This window comes from Cornus florida, unplaced genomic scaffold, assembly GCF_030987335.1.
Source record: "Cornus florida cultivar Cherokee Brave unplaced genomic scaffold, ASM3098733v1 CherokeeBrave_3.0.0_Hap2_Chr05, whole genome shotgun sequence".
Lineage (NCBI taxonomy): Eukaryota > Viridiplantae > Streptophyta > Magnoliopsida > Cornales > Cornaceae > Cornus > Cornus florida.
The window spans coordinates 97,029,094-97,050,592 of record NW_026775575.1 but is presented as its reverse complement, the minus strand read 5'-3'; the positions used below and the strand labels follow the sequence as shown (position 1 = coordinate 97,050,592).

At 34.4% G+C, this 21,499-nt stretch overlaps 1 pseudogene; it reads right to left on the bottom strand.

Moving 5' to 3' along the window:
- Positions 1-2,618: 2,618 nt before the first annotated feature.
- Positions 2,619-21,499, bottom strand: part of LOC132309796 (bidirectional sugar transporter SWEET15-like) — a 95,719-nt pseudogene continuing 76,838 nt past the window's right edge.

Here is a 21,499-nt window from a genome sequence, read left to right as displayed (position 1 = left end):
ATTGTATACTCATTATTTATCTTCCATCAAGGAAAGTGCATGAGAGCGAGAGATCAAAGAATGGATGGTGGGTTGAGATGTGCATGTAGGCAAGTGTATGGTGAAGGCAAGCATCAAGATGGGACATCCAACATATGTCAATGGAAGGCCACTCACACCCAATACTAGCCCCTCCAAATTACAACTACACCAGGAATTCCAATCCATGGGCGTCACAATCATCCAACCAATGGGTCTATTTTAGAGAGAGTGGGGTTGAAGAAGAGGGCATATTTGTAATTTTAGAAAAATTATTTTCAATTTTTAATTTAACATTAAATAATAGTAAGTTCAAATTTGTCATTTGACATCCTGGATCAGACACAGATATTGTACTCCTTCTATCGCAAAATATATGTCCTGCATGGGAAATTCAACTTTTTATGATGGTGAAGTTAATTCAACTTTTTATGGTAGTAAAATTTTAATAATTTTTTATTATATTGAATTTACTTTTTATGGTGGTGAAGTTTATTCATTTTTTTTTTTTTTACAGTGGAGTTTTAATAGTTTTTTTATTTTATTTTTATTTTTATAAGTGTAAAGTTTTAAATATGTCATTACTAAAAAAACAAAATAGTACTCCATAAATGATATGACAATTTTTTCTCACTATTTTTTATTTATTTATTTTTTTCTATTGTGAGAGGTGTATTTTGTTCAGACAGACAAAAATCAAAATTGTTGATTTTCAATCGTTAAATGTAAATCACAGCAATTTTATTGAATTGCTGTCATTTTGGCATGCACTAAAGTATTTGAATCACCAAAAAATTGGGCTTCCACTGCAAATGGAATTTTCAATTGAATTTGGGCTGTATTCCATTAATTGGGTTGGAATTATTTGAATCACCAAAAATTTGGCTCTATTTATATATTGATATATCTATTCACATCGCATACAAAAATATATTTCTTTTCATTATAATTTTCCAAGGCCAAGCATCCAAATAATTAAAAGTTCATTTTATATTTTCCAACAATATTAAGGTTCAAATAAATAAATAAATAAATATATAAATATATATGTTTATTCCATTCCGTAATTACTTTGCTCATATAATATGTTACCTAATACATATTACCATACATAATACAGTAAAAGATGAAGAAAATAACTCTTGTAATTCTGAAGTATAAAACTTCATAATGCCAACAATAATAAGTGGTGACATAAAATTAAAAGGATGTGTACTAGTTAGTAAATTTGCGTATGATATGCGAATTAAATTTTGAAAAAATGCTTTCTTTTGCCGATCAGAGTTGAAAGATACAGTAAAATACGTTTTTTTTTTCATCATCCCGTATGTAGTGCGTTTATTCATTTTGGTTGCTCTGTTTAATTTGTGTTTATACTTTAAGGTAACTTAATTGTTTTTTTTTTTTTTTTAAATCGTTCACATTTCTAATGGTGTATTTTTCTCAAACACACATTCTTAATACAAACTATCGCCTATTGTTTGGTATAACCCATCTCTTTCACACCATCAAAATAATATTATTTGTTGTGCAATTTTGGAAAAGGTTGTGACCACTCAATTGTTCTACTATCACTCTATTTTTTTTTTTTTTTAATCTCTTATTATTGTTAATTCAATGCTTGATATTTAATTAAAGTAATGAAACATATATATATACCTTGTGGAATACTATAATTTTAAAGAATCATAGATTTTTATTGATGTTTGTAATCATTTATAATTTTTTTGTTTTGTTTTGAGATCTTTCAAATTTTGTTAGTATCTTTATTATTATTTTGGAAGTTAGTAAATCACCACATTCACTAGATATTTTAGTAGAATATAAAGACATTTTTACAAGTATTACACCATATATTTATGCATTTATTATAAATATATAGGCTATCAAGGAAAATGAAAAAAAAAAAGAAAAAAAAGGTGGGGATGCATTTTGGGATCATGTTGAATAAAATTCTAACTATTATGGAGGTATTTCAATAGTCAAATCACATTTATCCAGGATAAAAGGTAGAGATATTGAAATTTGTTCAAAAGTAACTAAGAGGTTTAAGCAGCTACATTTTATTTTTAATTTAGGAAACATAGCTGATTAATTGAATTAAAAAAAATTTCATTAATTTTGTGATGCATACATTTATTTATAATACGTTATATGATTATTGTGAGAGTGTTAATTGTAATATATTTATTTTATTATTTATTACATATTATTCATTGTCCTTACAAATATATGATATATAAGAAAATAATAAGATGTGTATAGCCAAATTTTTTGTCCTGAATTTTTAGTGTATATAATGTATTATACACGTACGCATCTGTATTTATATTTTTACGTTTCAATTTTTTTTAAACAAATTTTTTTAACGTATTTTAAAAAAAATATATCGAATTATACTTGTAAATTTCTGTACCCATATTTTTCACGTACCGTATTTTACTAATTATGTAATACAAGAAATGTAGGTACAAGAGATCAAGTTCGGCTATGGAAATACAATAACATAAACACAGATAATACAAAAACACTGAATTAATTAAAAGACACTGAAGCTTTGAGGGATCCACTTTAATGATTCAAATTACTCATTCCCTTAATTAAACATTAAAGGAAGCATCTGTGATATGATCACTATGGTTTTCATCAGAGGTAGGCATGGAACATACTGGAAGTATCTCACTAGTCTTGGTGGTGCATGGCTTCAGAGTAGTAGTAGCAGCTAGTTTCTCCTCCTCTGTTTCTTTCTTCTTGTATATCACATACAGAACCATTTGAAGTACCCCAAAGATGAAACCAATAATATTTGGAAGCTGCAAAGTTTGTAAAAATGAAAATGAAAAGAAAGTGGAATCGAATAAATGGTCATATGTAAAAAAATATATATATAAATAAAAAATAAAAATAAAAATCGAACTTTCTATTTTAAAGGATGTTTGGCTCCAAAATAGAGTGCTATAGGCCCTGATTCAATATGACTAGAAAGCATGAGCCAATACTATTACTACAAAGGGACTTGTTCTAGTCCTAGTCCTCCAATTGATCAATTCTTAGAAAGTATCAAGATAAGAGCCTTTGCATCCGAGCTCATTTTTTAGCACTTAGAAAGATTGTTATATATATATATATATGCAAGATCATGTATTAAGTGTGTGAATGGCTGACTATTCTAATAAAAAGGTAGATGATATATAATTTCATGAGAGTTACAGCTCCATTTTAAGGGAACATGTTGTGGATATATCTTCTAGATACAGTGCCAATTACAGTGATAAAGTAGTCCTTTAGTAGTAAACCATAAAAGAACCATACAATAGCGCTTAGTGTGAGGAAAAATGACAGCCAAAATGGCATGAATTCCACACTCTTGGTTGCATAGCAAAAGCAGCAACCAGTGAAATCATATTACAAGTTGTTCATAATTTTTTCCTATATATATTTACATTGTAAGTCAAGTGAGTAGATGAAAATGAAGGGGACATAGACAAGGCATATGAAAAGTTGTTTATATTTACATTGTATGTTTATATATATATATATATATCTATATCCTCACCATAATGCTCAAAGGTGCAGCGAATACACTCACAGAAAACACAAGACAAATCTATCCAAGTAAGGTGGATTCGGGTGGATCATTTTACTAAGAAGTGGGAGAATAGAAGAACCAGCCAAAATCCCCCGAAGTTCAATAAAACAATTAGTATCTTGAAAGTTGAGATCTGCAATGTTAATAATACAAGTCAATTCTTAATTCAGAAAATTATATATTTCACAAACAGAATATCTTCAAACAAGTTTACTAAAAATAGTAAGCACGCACCCTGGCTGGCTTTGGTGCATAAGCAATGTAAATTGCAACATAAATGGTCTCGATGACACAACCAAAGGAGTTGATGGTGATGAGAAGGATCATACATATTTTTTATTTTTATTTTTTTTCATAGGCTCACACACTACAAAATTTTACCATTCCTTCTTAGATGGTAATGGTAAAATCAAAATATGCTTGTTAATGCTTTTATTATATATTATTATCTATAAACTAAAAAATAAAAATAGTTCTTAAGAAATTGAATTTAGGACGTTTCAAGTATTCTTTTCCAATTCAGCCAAATAATCTATTGTCCTGTGTTCTAATCCCCCCCCCCCCCCCCCCCCCCCCCCCCCCCTCTCTTTTATTTTATTTTATTTATACTAATTATAGAAGATGAAACATGGGCGTATTACAAATAGACTACGGAAAAATATACATGGGTTGAATTGGAAAATCATCCCTAATGTATAGACTATGATTTTCCAATGTATTTATTTAGTAAATAATTTTGACATGAAATTATTTATAAAAAAAATAATTTCATGTTGTGGACCTATTTTGAGCTTATGGTTTCAATCAACTTTTAGCTCAAATTCATTACCATAACATATATTCATGAAAAATTAATAAATTACTTAAATAAAAAATACCTTCTTTTTCATGCAATGTATTTATAAAAAATATAAGAATTTACTTGAATTGTTTTCAAAAAATTTACTTAACATGTTTATTTAAACAATTAATACAAAAAATTAAAGGTAATTTTTTGCAAATTTAATAGGAATATGTCATCAATATAGTATGAGTTTTTTTCATAATTTATTTCAATAAGAAAAATAAATTAAGTGTAATTCAAAAGGCAAGGACATTATGATCATTAAATAAAAATAGTCTAGACACCGAGGTATTTTGCAACAGAATGTGATAGTTTAGAAGAGATTATGTACAAAATATAATTCAAGTAAATTACTTGCAAATTTGGATATAGTTTAGGGATTTTCGCACTTTACCCTAAGTATAAAATTAGGAGTGACAATTTATATCCAAACCCATTAAACTGCCCAAGCCCGCCCACTAAAATTAAATCATTTGGATAATCAATTTAAATGAATGGGTAAAAAATACCCATTATATTCATGGGTAAATAAGGAGTGAATAATGGATACCCATATCATCTTACTCAAACAAAACACTTTTTTCACTCCTCCATTTCTCTTTCTCTCCTTTTATTTTTATTTTCCCCTCTCTCCTCAGTTTCCCTTTTTTTATTTTTTTTATTTTTTTATCACAATCACCTAAATAATAAATACATTGGAAAATTATCCCTCTAATAAGTGTTGAAAAACTTGATGTAAGTGAGATGTCGATGAAACCGTAAATATTATAGTAGTTGTGAGTGTAATGACCCGGCCTTTTTCTTCTTTTTCCATTTTTGGCGATTTTCTTTTTCGTCTTTTTCCTATTTTGTCTTTTCCCTATTTCGTCTTTTTCCCGTTTCTTTCATTTTTCCTTGCATAACCTTACTTGTTGTGCTCGGATTTGATTCCGGTTTTGCATGCATTCATGGTATTTAAATTTCATGACATCTATATTTTTACTTTTGTAGAAATGCATATTAAATACTTACTTTCTTTGTAAAAGCCATGAAAACAAGACTTTTTGTAACTATCCATAACTTGAGGGGTTTTTGGGTAATTAAGTAAAGTAATTATTTTTCGTCTTAGGGACCATTTTGTAATTTAATTTGGAAGATATTTTCAAAAAGGACTTGTTTGCAATTTTCGGAAAGTGTAACAAGTGTCACACTCTCATTGGTCCACTTGTTGACATTTGTGTGGAAACACTTTGATGCGTTGGATGATGACATGTGAAGGGTGGAGATTCACCCACTTGTTGGCCTAGGATTGGTACACTTGTTGGCATGGATGGTTGACAAATGTATGTTCAATATTAAGTCTTGGAAGTTTACATAGGATGGTGACAAGTGTAGGCTTGAGATTAAGCCTAGGAATGAACCATAGATTCATGACAAGTGTAGGTTCACCATTTAGTCTTGCATTATGTGTATGAGAGAGGTAGTGTAAGAGCACATAGTGAGTGGAGGATTTCTAGCCCTTCCACTCACCATTTTACACTTTATCATTTTCATTTTCACTTGTTTTCAAGAACCATAACCTAGCCACCATTGTAGAAAAGCTTGGTTAATAGTTTTTTTCTTCATTTTGGCCTCTTTCCACTCACCTTAGACATAAAACCTTGGAAGAAAAAAGCCTCCTCTCACTCCCCTCTTTATTAACCCTAAACTTGTTTTCCATTTTGAGCTTGGTTGCTTGGATTATAGAGATTCAATTCTCTATTGAGGTAGGGGGTGTTATCATTTATCTTCCAAGTGATTTTATTTGTTCCTATAGTGATATCTAAGTTATATGTTTGTCTTGCATTAAAATGAGAAATAAATGATTAATTGTGACTTGTATGTAATTCACTTTAGACTTGATAAATAACATGACCATGGCTTGATTCATAACTTATGTTAATTTGAGGTCATTTAGAGTTGTTTTAAAATCTAGAGGGATTAATGAATTAATTTAATTAATTTGTATTTATATGCTCCCATGACTTAAATCAAGTTTTGAAGTGATTTATATAATAACCATGATATGTACTACAACATATATTAAATTGAGCATGTTTGGATGAGAAGTGAAATCTAGGGAATTTAGTTGTTTTATTAAATTGTTTAAATTATGATTTTTAACTTATATCATACTTGTGAGGTTATGTTTTTGTTGTTAAATGATATTGTTGTAATTAGTGGCAAATAGCATAATGATCATTCAATGTTCTTCATGCCATTTTAGTTGAGAACTTAGGGCATGTATTGTGTTTCCAAAATTGATTTGTGCATGTTGATGGCTTTACATTGTATATATATATGTTATGTTGATACATATATGTAATGTGCACAAAATGTTGATTTTGGAAACTTGGAGATGTCGTTGTTATGACTATGGCTAGGGCATGGTTCTAGTACGGGGGAAAGTCCCTCTACAAGTCTAGTGCGCACATAGGGAGGTTACCCATGGGCTAGTAACCCTAAAGTAACCACATTGTTGGTTTGATCCGGCGTGACGTCCAAGTATCCACTTTGGTTTGATTTTGTATTTAAATTCCAAGTTGTTAACTTTGTAAAATTACATCTCATTGTGTTATGTTGAAAGTTCTATTGTCACTTGATAGCATAAATTAAATGGTATTAGATTGTAACTTGGTACAAAGATAAACCTATGCATTCCCTACGAGTAAACTTGTTTACGCACCCCTAAGTTAATGGGTGTTTTGCAGGTAAAGAAGCCTTAGTGTGGGATGCACAGCATTCTTAGACTCACTAGAGTTCTTGAAGTATATTTTGATGACATAGAATATGCATATGTTAGCATATCTTGTCCTACTTTTACTTACTTTGATAAAACTTGTACTTATTGTCTAAGTTATGTAATATGCACTTAAGTGCACCTTTTGACACTCTTAGAATATAATGAAGCCAAGGGCCAAATACACTTATGTGAAATGTATGCTAACTTTGAACTTCATTGTTGCCTATGGCAGATATGTGGATTAATGCATTGAAGGGTTCTATTTTGCATATGACATGCCATGAGGCCATAGGCCATTGCAACACATCTATTTTATCACATTACATATGCTTGCATGTTCACTTTGACAAACAAAACCATCCTTGATGAAACAAAGACTCTAAGTAGCATTTTTAGGGAGTTTTACCCTATTCTGTTCTAGGGGAATTTCGGGTATTTCAAAATGCGTTTTTTTCATTTTTCCTCTCAAGTCACATAGAAAACTCAATTTTGAGGGGGATTTCTTCTTTGTGTTTTGAAACTGCCATCTTGGCCCTCAAAAATCGATTTTTTTCCGAAAAATCATTGCTGCCAGGTTTTTGCCGACTTTAGTGTAAATATACTTGATATTATTCATCGACTTTTTTTTGAAAAGCGTGACGATCGATCCGAAACTTCCGGGGGTCTTGTGGGTGTATTTTAAGATTGCATTTTTAATTTAGGCAATTTAAAAACCTTCCGAAGCCCCATTTCCTTTCTTTGGGTAGTAGCTTGGAACGATTTTTGACCTCTAGACCTGATTTTCTTGAGGGTATTTTGGACCTTTTGCAATGCATTTTTTTGGTTTCCGTCCGCAAATCGGGTAGAAAAGTCCGTTTAGATGCCCGTTTTTACTCTCAGTTGCAGCAGTAGTGGGTGACGGCATTGTAGCTGTCATGGCCTTCGTCGGGCCGCCACGACGTCGATTTTGTTTTTGACCTTTCTTCCTCATCCGGACTCCAAATCAAGTGAGTTTTTTTTTTTTAAATTGATTAATTTTTCATTGTCTTCCCAGTAGTGTGCTCGATAGCACTTGAATCCATTTTTTTTTGCAAAATGACCATTTTGCCCATAGGTTCCTTTTTGTCCGTTTTTGAAACGACTCTTCCGCATTGGTTTTCCTTTGGGTTCCATGACCTCATTGAGGGTCACATTGGTGTCTTAGAGTCGCATTGTATCTCTAGAGGCTGTTGTTTCACCTTTCGCTTTCTCATTTCGGATCCATTATCGGGTCATCTTTTGGTCATCACTGACGCACCGGGTTTACAAAACTTAGGCCGTCATAGTGAGTCGTACACAGTGGAATGTATTTAGAAATTTTTTATTATATTAAAATAGATCTATGTCTTTATCAACTTTACTTATTTTAGTAGTTTAAATAATTAATCACATACAGATAAAATAAAACAAAATATAAAGTTAGAGTTAACACCAGGATTTTAGCGAGGAAACCCCAGTTAATAAAATACGTCAACTGTTATGAGAAAAACCTCGTGGACTGTGTAGTCCAAAGTAAACCGATCCACTATGCTTGAAACAAAGTACACTGAACTTTGACTCTGGCTCACACCCGATCGTTCTACCAAACACCAATTGTTGACAATCATCTGGCTTTGCGACCCCCCGTCCAACATCAACTTGACCTCAGGCTTAGGCTTAATATTTGTAGAAGAGTAACAGGTAGATCAGACAACACTCCTCGAATGCTCTAACCCTTTTAAAATGTGATCGTTTTCACTTTTGTTCTTCAATTGTCTAAATTTGATGTAGAAGTAAATCTGTTTTCGTCTGATCGATGTAGATGTAACTGTATGATCACGATCAGGATTTGAACATCACAAATCTAACCTCACTAGGTGAATATGTGTGTGTTCTAAGAAGACAACAGAAAAATCAACTTTGATTTTTTGAGAAAAATAATCTTCCTAAGGCTTTCTAAGAATAATGAATTTGTATAATAAACGCCGTACCTAAACCAATGTATATAACATAGTTTATATAGAGTATAGAATAACCTAGTCCCTCTGAAAATATGAAAAATTCATGCATAGGACTTGGTACAATTCTAGACCAACTGGGAAACAATTCAAGAAAAGAAAACTGAAAGTTGTACAGTGAATAGGACTTCTTGAACCTGTTCAGAGGGGCTGAACTGGTTCAAGATTGGTAAAGAGATTTTCGAAGCCAACCTTGAGCCCTTGAACCAGTTCAGAGGGGTTAAACCGGTTCAAGTTGTCCAGAACTTGATTTTTGTTCTGTTCAGCCTTAAAACACTGTATATGGTAAGTCAAACTGTTATACCAAGTGAATGAATGTCCTAATCTGTTTAGAATTCTTCCTAAAGTGTTGTTCTCATTTTTTGTAATACTCGTAATTTTAAAATGATAGTCTCGGTATTTTAACTAATGGTTTTATTACATTTTTATTTGATTAATTGAGTTATTTGCTTATTTGTTTAATTGTTTAATTACTTAATTAAATTGTTTGCCTATTTGTTTAATTGGTTGTTTATTTGTTTAATTGTTTTAATTTAATGCTTATGTGGAATTTTTTTAAGGTTTAAATTGAATTAGTATTATTTTCATTATATATGTATTATATTTTAGGGTTTTGTATTATTTTATAGTATCATGTAATAACCCGGTCATTTTCTTCCTTTTTTTTTTTCTCCATTTTTACGGATTAATTTTTTTTTTTCCAATGGAATTTCCCTTCGAGTAACCTCACTCTTCGTGCTAGGAGTTGGTTTTTGACTCCTCGTGATTCCATCTTGTTGGTTTTCTTAAAAGGCATAGCTTTACTTTTGGAGAAAAGTTCACCAGTTGTTTCTTTTTCCTGTAGGGGCGTGGATGAAAAGATTTTTCAGAAACATTTTTGTTTCTTGGGGTGTTTTTCATAAATATCTTTTGAAGATATTTTGGTTTAAGGGTTTCTAAGAAAATATCTTTTGGAATATATTTTCATTTGGGGTCACTTGTGCAGTTATCTATTTGTGTAGGGACCTTGGTGCAATTAATGAAAGTTAGTTGCTAAGTGTCTCCTTGGGGCTTGAATCCTCGTACGGAATTTATTTTCACATTTCGTCGAGTTGTGTACTCTTAGAATTGTCTTACGGTCGAACCCTGCAGTTTTCGGGTTTTCGGCCCCGGTTTGTACCAAACTTGTTTAGGGTATATCTCTCTGCACGGAACTCAATTTTTGACGCCGTTTCTTCTATTGTTCATTTTTTTTTTTCATTTCGGTTCTTTTTCGTTCACAGAGTTTTGCCGTTTGAGCACGTCTGCTCAAATTCCACTTTTTTGGATCCGGCGGGGCCCGTTCAGGGCACTTTTTGAGTTTTTCTATAAATAATGGGTCTTGAAATAAAAAATCAGATTTTTCTATCTCTCTCCCCTCTCTTGGCCGGCCCTAGCTCCTCCCATGGCTGCCACCTTCTCTCTCCTCTTTTGAACCTCCTCCCTTGAATGAAAAGTGGTGAAGCCTTAGTGTTTATTGTTCCCCTTGGCGAGGCCTTCAATTCCAACCGATTGGAATTTCATTTTGGCTATTTTTTGAGTTCGAGTTTGAAGTCAAGTTGTGATTTTGATGGGGCTTCTTGGGGGTTCATGTAGATCGTGTTGTCCCCGACACAACCTAGGAGTTTCGTCGGATTCAGAGCGGTTCCATTTTGGTGGTTTTTGAGATTTTCATCTCAAATTAAGGTATGGGATGTTATAATTTATATTTGAGTTGTATTGATTGTTTTATGAACTTATACAACTTGTATACATGCTTTGTATAAATCCTAGAATATAATTTAATTATTTTCTTATATAGGATTTAATTCTAATGGATGTTTATGGCTTAGAATTGAATTGTGGCATGCTAGGAAATTAGACCTTGAGATATTGTGTAACATATATTAAATTGGGGGAATTTGAATGTGAATTGCGAATTTTATTTAATATTTATCTTTTATGAAAGTTTAATTCACATAGTTGAAACAAATATGAAATTAACTCGTAATGTGATATTAAAATAGGCCTTGACATGTTCTTTAACCTATGTTAAATTGAGAGCATTTGGATAAGTTTAGAAATCTAGAGATTTTGAATTAAATAAATTAATTAAAATCTAATTAATGGGTTCACTAGTTTGATTGAGTTTTTAACTTGATAATGGTAGTGACTTGGGTTTGTTCACTTGTATATATCAATTGGTGCCATTTGGGGTTGTTTTTAGAAAATCTAAAGATTTAATTACCATGTTTCAATTAAACTCTATTTTGTTGTCTCAATGATCCAATTTAGTTTTGAGTTGGTTTGTGTAGTGACCATACCATGTTGTTTAACATATTTGAATTAGGGATCATTTGGATGAGATTATATTTTTGATATTGAAATGAAATTGTTATAGCGTGTAACGAATCGCACATTGAAGATTCGACATTATGAATGTCATTGTAGGCTTGAACTCTAGGACATAGTTTGTGTGGATTCAACCTTGCATGTGCATATAAATTGATTCTTAGACATAGTTTGAGACGTATAAGTTTAGTTTAACTTATTGATTTTGGGGTATAAGTTTTGAACTTGTTGATTTTGGAAAGTTTGTAAAGACATATTTCACGTGATGGCTAGGGTTTGGCTTTAGTACGGAGACAATGGTCTTCTAAGTCATAAGTACGCACTAGGTGGTACCTTGTAGGTCGTAATTGCCCGGAATAACCTATGCATGTGCGCACTAGGTAGTGCCTTGTGGGTCGTAATTACCTGGAAACACTTGTTTGGTCTAGTGACCGCATGTCCTAGTTTTTCTACTCTTAATTTTGCATTCCATTCCAAGTCATTAATCATGGATTACTTGTAGCTTGTGAATTGGTGATTGCGTTGTGTATATAGATCTTGTTTAGTATCCTTGAACCTGTATACTTGCTTCATGTATTTTGATCTCCTTTAGTATATGTGGAACCGTATACTTGCTTCGTGTTTCTAGATTTCATTTAGTATACCTGAGACTATATACTTGCTTCGTGTATTTTGACCTTATTTAGTATATTTGAACTAGTGTACTTGTTTATGTATTCGAGCCTCTTTTAGTGTACTTGAGCTAGTATACTTATTCCGTGTGTGTAGGTTTCATTTAGTATACTTGTGTTATGTATACTTGTTTCATGTACAACTCATCTTGTTTAGTATACTTGTGTATGTATACTTGATTCATGAGCTTTCCATATTAATTGTATACTTGTGTAGGTATGCTTAGACATCACATGACTTGTCTTAATATGGTTTAGTATACTTGGAAATGTATGCCTATATGTCGTATACCATGTTTTAACATCGTTTAGTATACTTGAACATGTATACTTGTATGCCATTGTTCATTTCAGTTGCATGAGTAGCTTAGGATGCTTCCTGAGTCTCATCTTGACATAGACGTTAGGTGGTATGGCCCCTTTTGAATTGTTTCAAGTTAATATAAAAATCTTAAAGAAATCGAGTCTATGCATGCTCATTCTCTACGAGTAAACTTGTTTACTCACCCCGAAGTTACTGGGGTTTTGTCAAGTACGGATGCCTTAGCGTAAGATGCACAGTATTCCGGGATCATTTCGATGGATTGAAGTTCATTTGAGTGTGCTCTTGTTCACATGCAAGTGTTAGCATGCTTGAGTTCACCTTCTGAGTTGTATTGTGTAATTAGGTCAAAATGTCATTTTTCGCCTTTGACTTGTAATATGTGCTTAAGCACACTTTTTGATGTTCCTTCTATGTGTATGATATGTGGCCAAGGGCCAAACTTTATTTGCAATCCTTGTATATTGAAAAATGATGAATTTTGTCTTTAATGAGAAAAACATGAAAACTTGGGTTTCAATATGTCATTTTCGCATCGGTGCGTGCATTACATATATAATTCATTCTTTAACATTCATTTTCCATATGTGAGGTGTGGCCAAGGGCTAAACACCATTTTGTTTTAGGTTTTACATTTTAGTTTCATATTTTGCATTTTGGGCTAAAATAGTAAAATTCGAGCCTTTAAGGGTTCATTTTCAAGTCGGGTGACGTAAAGTGTGTTTCGGCACATCCACCAGGACCTATTCTATATGCATGAAGTGTGGCCAAGGGCCAAACAGTAATTTAAAGTCATTTGTAAATTTTAAATTTCAAAATTTCCATTTCATGTGCATTTTCGCCTTTTTGGCCGTTGGGGGTTTCATATTTTGCATTGGCGGTATTTTTAAGCCGTGGATCATTGTAGCGCGTCCTAATAGGTAAGTTTCGTTTGCGTGCATGATCGTTTCTGTAAAAAACCCTTTCGTTTGTGTTTTGAGCCTCCTATGGACTCATTTCACATTTTTGTTGAAAATTCTAGCTTAAAGGCATTTTGGGGATTTTCTTCAGGAAATAAATTCCTTTCTTGACTTTGCCATATAGAAAATGTGATTTTAGGGGGAGTTTCTTCACGACATTTTTCCAAAAAATGTCATCTTTACCTCAAAAACCACATTACAAACTTAATTTTCTGCTAAAACACTGTTTCTGCTACTTAGGGTTGTTTCTGCCCATTTGGGCTGGCGCCCGCGGTTTCTAGGTGTGCCCCCGCCAAGCTTCAGGGCTGCCCACACCATTTCCCACGGTTCTGTCCATTTGGGCGGGCGCCCACGGGTTTTGGGCGGGCGCCCGCATTGCTTCTGGGCTACACTGCACCTCCAACTTCGGATCATCATATCTCACTCGTTTCAACTCCAAATTGGTCCATTCTTGAGTCTAAACTGACCATGTCAAAATAAGATTTCCAATGGTACCAATTAGAGCTTTATATTCTATTTGTAGCTTAAGATATTCAAGTTTTAGTAAGGTAGTGTCTGTTTTTGGTTCGAACTGGGATAGGGTTTCCCTTCCTTCGACTTTATAACTTGATATCTTTGCCATCCGGAATCCAAATCCTGTGATTCTTGAGTCCATCTTTGTTAATTTTTCATTGTCTATGCAATGGTGTACACGGAGGTACTCATTTCAGTTTAGAAATAACCATTTTGCCCCTGGGGCTTAATTATTATCTTTCCGATCTCCTGCTTCTGCACTTATCCCTTTGGGTTTCGTGACTTCATGGAAGGTTATTTTAGGGTATTAAAGGTGTGTTGTGACTTGGGAGACCATGTTCTTGTTTCTAACTTCTGCATCTTGGGTCTAGTTCGGGTCATCACAGGACACATTGGGTTGAAAAAAATCCAGGGTCGTCACAGGTGGTACTAGAGCTTCTAGGTTCGAAAACCTTAGGACGACGGGTTTTGGGTGCATATCATGCTTGTGTTGCCATGCTCTATGTGTTTAGTTGCCTCTTGATAACATGTTTATATGCGTATGTGGACGTATGTTTAGAAGTTTACTTGACTGTCTCAGCATGATATATGTGCTTGTTTACCTTAGTACATTATATATACTTGTAAGTTGTAGCATATTATATGTGTTTGTCTACCTTAGCATACTGTATATGCTTGTCGACTTCTGTACCTTGTCTATGCTTGTCTGTTTTAGCATTTCAATTTACGTTTGTCTACTTAGCATATGGGTTGTGCTTATTTGCCTTAGCATATTGCATGTGCTTGTCATCCTTAGCCTGATTGTATGATGCATACATTGGTATGCCTTATGTGATTCCTTACTACTTGTTTAAGTATGTAGTCCGTTGCTATGTTACTTGTTAATTGTTTACTTTTATGTCTTGTTTAGGCATTGTGGGTTGTCCCAACTGGATTGGTTGAGATTGATGCTAGGGCATCATCTCTTGGGATTTCGTGGTGACCTTGATGTGATGATGTCATTGGGGTCTTGTTTCTTGCATCATGGGATAACAAGTCGGATTGACTCGAGTCCATCCTTGGGGATTTGGAGTTTTGCTTTTGTGAGCCTCAATGGCGAGGTCTTCGCGTCTTTTCCTCTTAGAGTGATGGTTAGGGACTTGATAGGTGCGTTGACCTAGGATATCTTCTTGTCTTGCCTTGGACAGCTCTTACGAGCTAAGGTTGGGGTGTGAGTGTTTCCGTGTAATTAATTGCATTGGTGCAATTAATTACTCTCTCTTGTTATGGAAGACTCGGGGTTGCGTTTAGGGTTTCGATAGGATCCTGTGGAGTTTTCATCAAACTCATTGGCATTTTAAGTTGAGTTCTATTGTTGGTGTCTCTTAATGTTTAGTGTTGGAACTATCCATTACATTGTTGTTTGTTTTGTGTGGCGTTAGGATTCCACCTTGTGTTTAAGCCAGTCTTGGGAAAAACTTGTAGGCTCTTTGTTTCAGGGACCTTAGTGTTCATTCTAGGAGATGATTCATTTCCTCGCGGTGAGGGATTAAACTCATCTGGGTTTTTAGGATTCACTTTCGGTGAGTTGTTCTTCCGAAAGGCATTTAATCCCTTCTTGCTTGTGTTTTTGTGGGATTGTTATTTGCATAGTGATTCCTACATGTTTATATGCCTTGTTGTTTTGAGCATACCTTAGAAATATGTTAGGGGATGTGACCATTTGGTAGTTATGTGATGATATACATAATGTGTTTTTCATTTACTATATCTGCTTGTCATGCTAGCGTCATAGGTGAGGTGTAACGTGTCTCTAATGCTTAACCCCAATGTGATAGGTAGCATATTTGATTGCCTTTATACACTATGTGTTTAGTTGTTTGGTGCACAGATTTTGAGTTACATTTAGTATACTTATACCTAGTATGCTTGCACGTTGTTTATTTCATTCCGTTTTGGTTTAGTATACTTGAGCCTGTGTACTTGTCTACCATGGATTTAGTACTGCTTAGTATACTTGTAGATGTATACTTGTACATATATATATTGCATTTCTGTTTTGATTTTGCTTAGTATCCTTGTGTATACTTGCATATGTATATATGTTTCATGACTAATTGTTTTATTAGTTCATCCATTTTTATCATTCCTTACTGTGCTTGGGGTTGTATGACCTTGGTCGTTGGGATTGTGTGTATGAGCTTGATTTGATGTCTTGATTCCTAGGCATAGCCTTGTAGTAGGTCAGCTTTAGGATGACGTGGAGGATTTTGGGCGCATTGTCTTGTTAGGAGTCGTTGTGACTAGGCCGATGATGAGGATGTTTGATTTTGTAAAGTCCGATCCATTAGCTTGAGGGCATAGACTTGTCAGGTTCTGGATTCGTGATTGTTGTGGTTGACAATGGTGTTATGAGATTTGGCGTTATCATTTTTTCAAGTATTGAGGATTTAAGGCCTTAAGCGTAGCGGTGCCTATGACATTGTTTTCAAAGTTTTGGGATTGGCCAGGATGGTCTGGCTGGATATCTTTGGACCATATCGCAACTCTCACAGAATGCCTGGTTCCAGTGGTGCTTTTGGTAATGATCATTTGACATTGATGTCATTTGTATCGATGGGTTTCACAGGTGAGCTTGTTGGGGGCAGGTGACGAATTAGGGCTTTATACTGTCATGCTACCGTACAGGTTGTGTGTGGGCGAGTGTTAGTTGTCGTCGATGCTACCTTGCATTACTTAGCTAGTAATGTGAGTGTGGGCGGGCACTTGACACTGTGAATGCTACCACACCTTGGGTACGTTGTGGGTGGGTTCTAGTAGCTATTCGTGCTGCCATGTTACTTCTAGTTGTGTTCCTTGTTTCGATGTGTAGTTGCTTTGATCTCTTTTGGGTGGTTGACATTGGGTTAGTATGTCAATTTGTTGGAGAGGTGTCTCATGGTTCGTGCTTTTATGTCTTTTCGTTGATTTTGAGACCTTTGGAGTTGTCCTTGGGCACCTTATGATCTATTCCTTGGTGTGACCTTGTGTACGGTCCTTGTTTGGTTCTTCTGGGAGTGTTCCTGATTTCGGGGACGAAATCGCTTTAAGGAGGGTAAGTTGTAATGACCCGGTTATTTTCCTTCCTTTTCTTTTTCTCTATTTTTACGGATTAAATTTTTTTTTTTTTTTTGGTTGGAATTTCCCTTCGATTAACCTCACTCTTCATGCTAGGAGTTGGTTTTTGACTCCCCATGCTTCCAACCTTGTTGGTTTTCTTAAAAGGCATAGCTTTACTTTTGGAGAGAAGTTCACCGATTGTTTCTTTTTCCCGCAGGGGTGTGGATGAAAGATTTTTCAGAAACATTTTTATTTTTTGGGGTGTTTTTCATAAATATCTTTTGAAGATATTTTAGTTTAGGGGTTTCTAAGAAAATATCTTTTGGAAGATATTTTCATTTGGGGTCACTTGTGCAGTTATCTATTTGTGTAGGGGCCTTGGTGCAATTAATGAAAGTTAGTTGCTAAGCGTCTCCTTGGGGCTTGAATCCTCGTACGGGATTCATTTTTACATTTTGTCGAGTCGTGTACTCTTAGAATTGTCTTACGGTCGAACCCTCCAGTTTTCGGGTTTTCGGCCCCGATTTGCGCCAAACTTGTTTAGGACATATCTCTCTGCACGGAACTCGGTTTTTGATGACGTTTTTTTTGTTGTTCATTTTTTTTTTTTTTTTCATTTTGGTTCTTTTTCATTCACAGAGTTTTGCCATTTGAGCACGTCTTCTCAAATTCCACTTTTTCGGATCCGGAGTGGCCCGTTCGGGGCACTTTTTGAGTTTTTCTATAAATAGGGGGTCTAGAAATGACAAATCGGATTTTTCTATCTCTCTCCCCTCTCTTGGCCAGCCCTAGCTCCTCCCATGGCTGCCACCTTCTCTGTCCTCTTTTATACCTCCTGCCTTGAATGAAAAATGGTGAAACCTTAGTGTTTATTGTTCCACTTGGCGAGGCCTTCAATTCCAACCGATTGAAATTTCATTTTGGCTATTTTTTGAGTACGGGTTTGAAGTCAAGTTGTGATTTTGATGGGGCTTCTTGGGGGTTCATGTAGATCGTGTTGTCCTCGACAAAACCTCGGAGTTTCGTCGGATTCGGAGCGGTTCCATTTTGGTCGCCTTTGAGATTCTCATCTCAAATTGAGGTAACAATGTTATAATTTATATTTGAGTTGTATTGATTGTTTTATGAACTTATACAACTTGTATGCATGCTTTGTATAAATCTTAGAATATAATTTAATTATTTTCTTGTATAGGATTTATTTCTAATGGATGTATGTGGCTTAGAATTAAATTGTGGCATGCTAGGAAATTAGGCCTTGAGATATTGTGTAACATATATTAAATTGGGGGAATTTGAATTTGAATTGCAAATTTTATTTAATATTTATCTTTTATGAAATTTTAATTCACATAATTGAAACAAGTATGAAATCAACTCGTAATGTGATATTAAAATAGGCCTTGGCATGTTATCTACCTATGTTAAATTGAGAGCATTTAGATAAGTTTAGAAATCTAGAGATTTTGAATTAAATGAATTAATTAAAATCTAATTAATGGTTCCACTAGTTTGATTGAGTTTTTAACTTGATAATTGTAGTGACTTGGGCTTGTTCACTTGTATATATCAATTGGTGCCATTTGGGGTTGTTTTAGAAAATTTAGAGATTTAATTACCATATTTGAATTAAACTCTTTTTTGTTATCTCAATGATCCAATTTAGTTTTGAGTTGGTTTGTGTAGTGACCATACCACGCTGTTTAACATATTTGAATTAGGGATCATTTGGATGAGATTATATTTTTGATATTAAAATGAAATTGTCATAGCGTATAACGAATCGCACATTGAAGATTCGACATTGTGAATGTCATTGTAGGCTTGAACTCTAGGACATAGTTTGTGTGGATTCAACCTTGCATGTGCATGTAAATTGATTCCTAGACATTGTTTGAGACGTATAAGTTTGGTTTAACATATTGATTTTGGGGTATAAGTTTTGAACTTGTTGATTTTGGAAAGCTTGTAAGGACATATTTCACGTGACGGCTAGGGTTTGGCTCTAGTACGGAGACAAGAGTCTTCTAAGTCATAAGTGCGCCCTAGGTGATACCTTATGGGTCGTAATTGCCTGGAATAACTTATGCATGTGCGCATTAGGTAGTGCCTTGTGGGTCGTAGTTTCCCGGAAACACTTGCTTGGTCTAGTGACCGCATGTCCTAGTCTTTCCATTCTTGATTTCGCATTCCATTCCAAGTCATTAATCATGGATTACTTGTAGCTTGTGAATTGGTGATTGCCTTGTGTATATGGATCTTGTTTAGTATACTTGAAACTGTATACTTGCTTCGTGTATTTTGAGCTCCTTTAGTATATGTGGAACCGTATACTTGCTTCGTGTTTCTAGAACTCATTTAGTATACTTGAGACTATATACTTGCTTCGTGTATTTTGACCTTATTTAGTATATTTGGACTAGTGTACTTGTTTATGTATTCGAGCCTCTTTTAGTGTACTTGAGCTAGTATACTTATTCCGTGTGCTAGGTTTAATTTAGTATACTTGTGTTATGTATACTTGTTTCATGTACAACTCATCTTGTTTAGTATACTTGTGTATGTATACTTGATTCATGAGCTTTCCATATTAATTGTATACTTGTGTAGGTATGCTTAGACATTGCATGACTTGTCTTAATATGGTTTAGTATACTTGAAAATGTATGCCTATATGTCGTATACCATGTTTTAACATCGTTTAGTATACTTGAGCATGTATACTTGTATGCCGTTGTTCATTTCAATTGCATAAGTAGCTTAGGATGCTCCTTGAGTCTTATCTTGACATAAACGTTTGGTGGTATGGCCCCTTTTGAATTGTTTCAGGTTAATGTAAAAATCTTAAAGAAATCGAGTCTATGCATACTCATTCTCTACGAGTAAACTTGTTTACTCACCCCGAAGTTACTAGGGGTTTTGTTAGGTACGGATGCCTTAGCGTAGGATGCACAGTATTCCGGGATCGTTTTGATGGATTGAAGTACATTTGAGTGTGCTCTTGTTCACATGCAAGTGTTAGCATGCTTGAGTTCACCTTCTAAGTTGTATTGTGTAATTAGGTCAAATTGTTATTTTTCTCCTTTGCTTGTAATATGTGTTTAAACACACTTTTTAATGCTCCTTCTATGTGTATGATATATGGCCAAGGGCCAAACTTAATTTGCAATCCTTGTATATTGAAAAATGATGAATTTTGCCTTTAATGAGAAAAGCATGAAAACTTGGGTTTCAATATGTCATTTTCGCATCGGTGCGTGCATTGCGTATGTAATTTATCCTTTAGCATTCAATTGCCATATGTGAGGTGTGGCCAAGGGCCAAACACCATTTTGTTTTAGGTTTTACCTTTTAGTTTCATATTTTGCATTTTGGGCTAAAATAGTGAATTCCGAGCCTTTAAGGGTTCATTTTCAAGTCGGCTGGTGTAAAGTGTGTTCCGGTACATCCACTAGGACCTATTCTATATGTATGGAGTGTGGCCAAGGGCAAAACGGTAATTTGAAGTCATTTGTAAATTTTAAATTTCAAATTTTCCATTTCATGTGCATTTTCGCCTTTTTGGCCATTGGGGGTTCATATTTTGCATCGGCGGTATTTTTAAACCATGGATCATTGTAGCACGTCCTAATAGGTAAGTTACGCTTGCGTGTATGATCGTTTCCATGAAAAACCCTTTCGTTTGTGTTTTGAGCCTCCTATGGACTCATTTCACCTTTTTGTTAAAAATTCTAGCTTAAGGGCATTTTGGGAATTTCCTTCAAGAAATAAATTCCGTTCTCAACTCCGTCACATAGAAAATATGATTTTAGGGGGAGTTTCTTCACGACATTTTTCTGAAAAATGTCATCTTGACCTCGAAAACCGTGTTGCAAACTCAATTTTCTGCTAAAACACTGTTTCTTCTACTTAGGGTTGTTTCTGCCTATTTGGGCGGGCGCCCGTGGTTTTTGGGTGGGCCCCTGAGAAGCTTCCGGGCTGTCCCACAGATCGGTTGGTCAATTAAACATCAACCTTCGCAATAGCACGAATCATTGTAAAATAGGGCTATTGGTCAGGTAAGTCAAACCACTGGGACTGCGCTAGTCTATGACAACCTAAGAGTCTAGATTACTTTTAGAATGATGAGGGGGTATATAGAGTTTTGTTGGTTTGTCACTTAGTCACTAGAATTGAAATGTGCTTAAAGAAATAAATGCAAGGAATTTAAGAGGAAGAAGTCTAGAAAAGGAGGTCTAGGGAAGTGAATTCACCACCAATCCTATAAACATACAAAATTTCTATTAACTTGGGAAACAATTTCACTACATGGCAATGATATGTAGCAATACTAGATTGCTACATTATCCTCAAGAAAATTATAGGATCAAGATTTAAGTA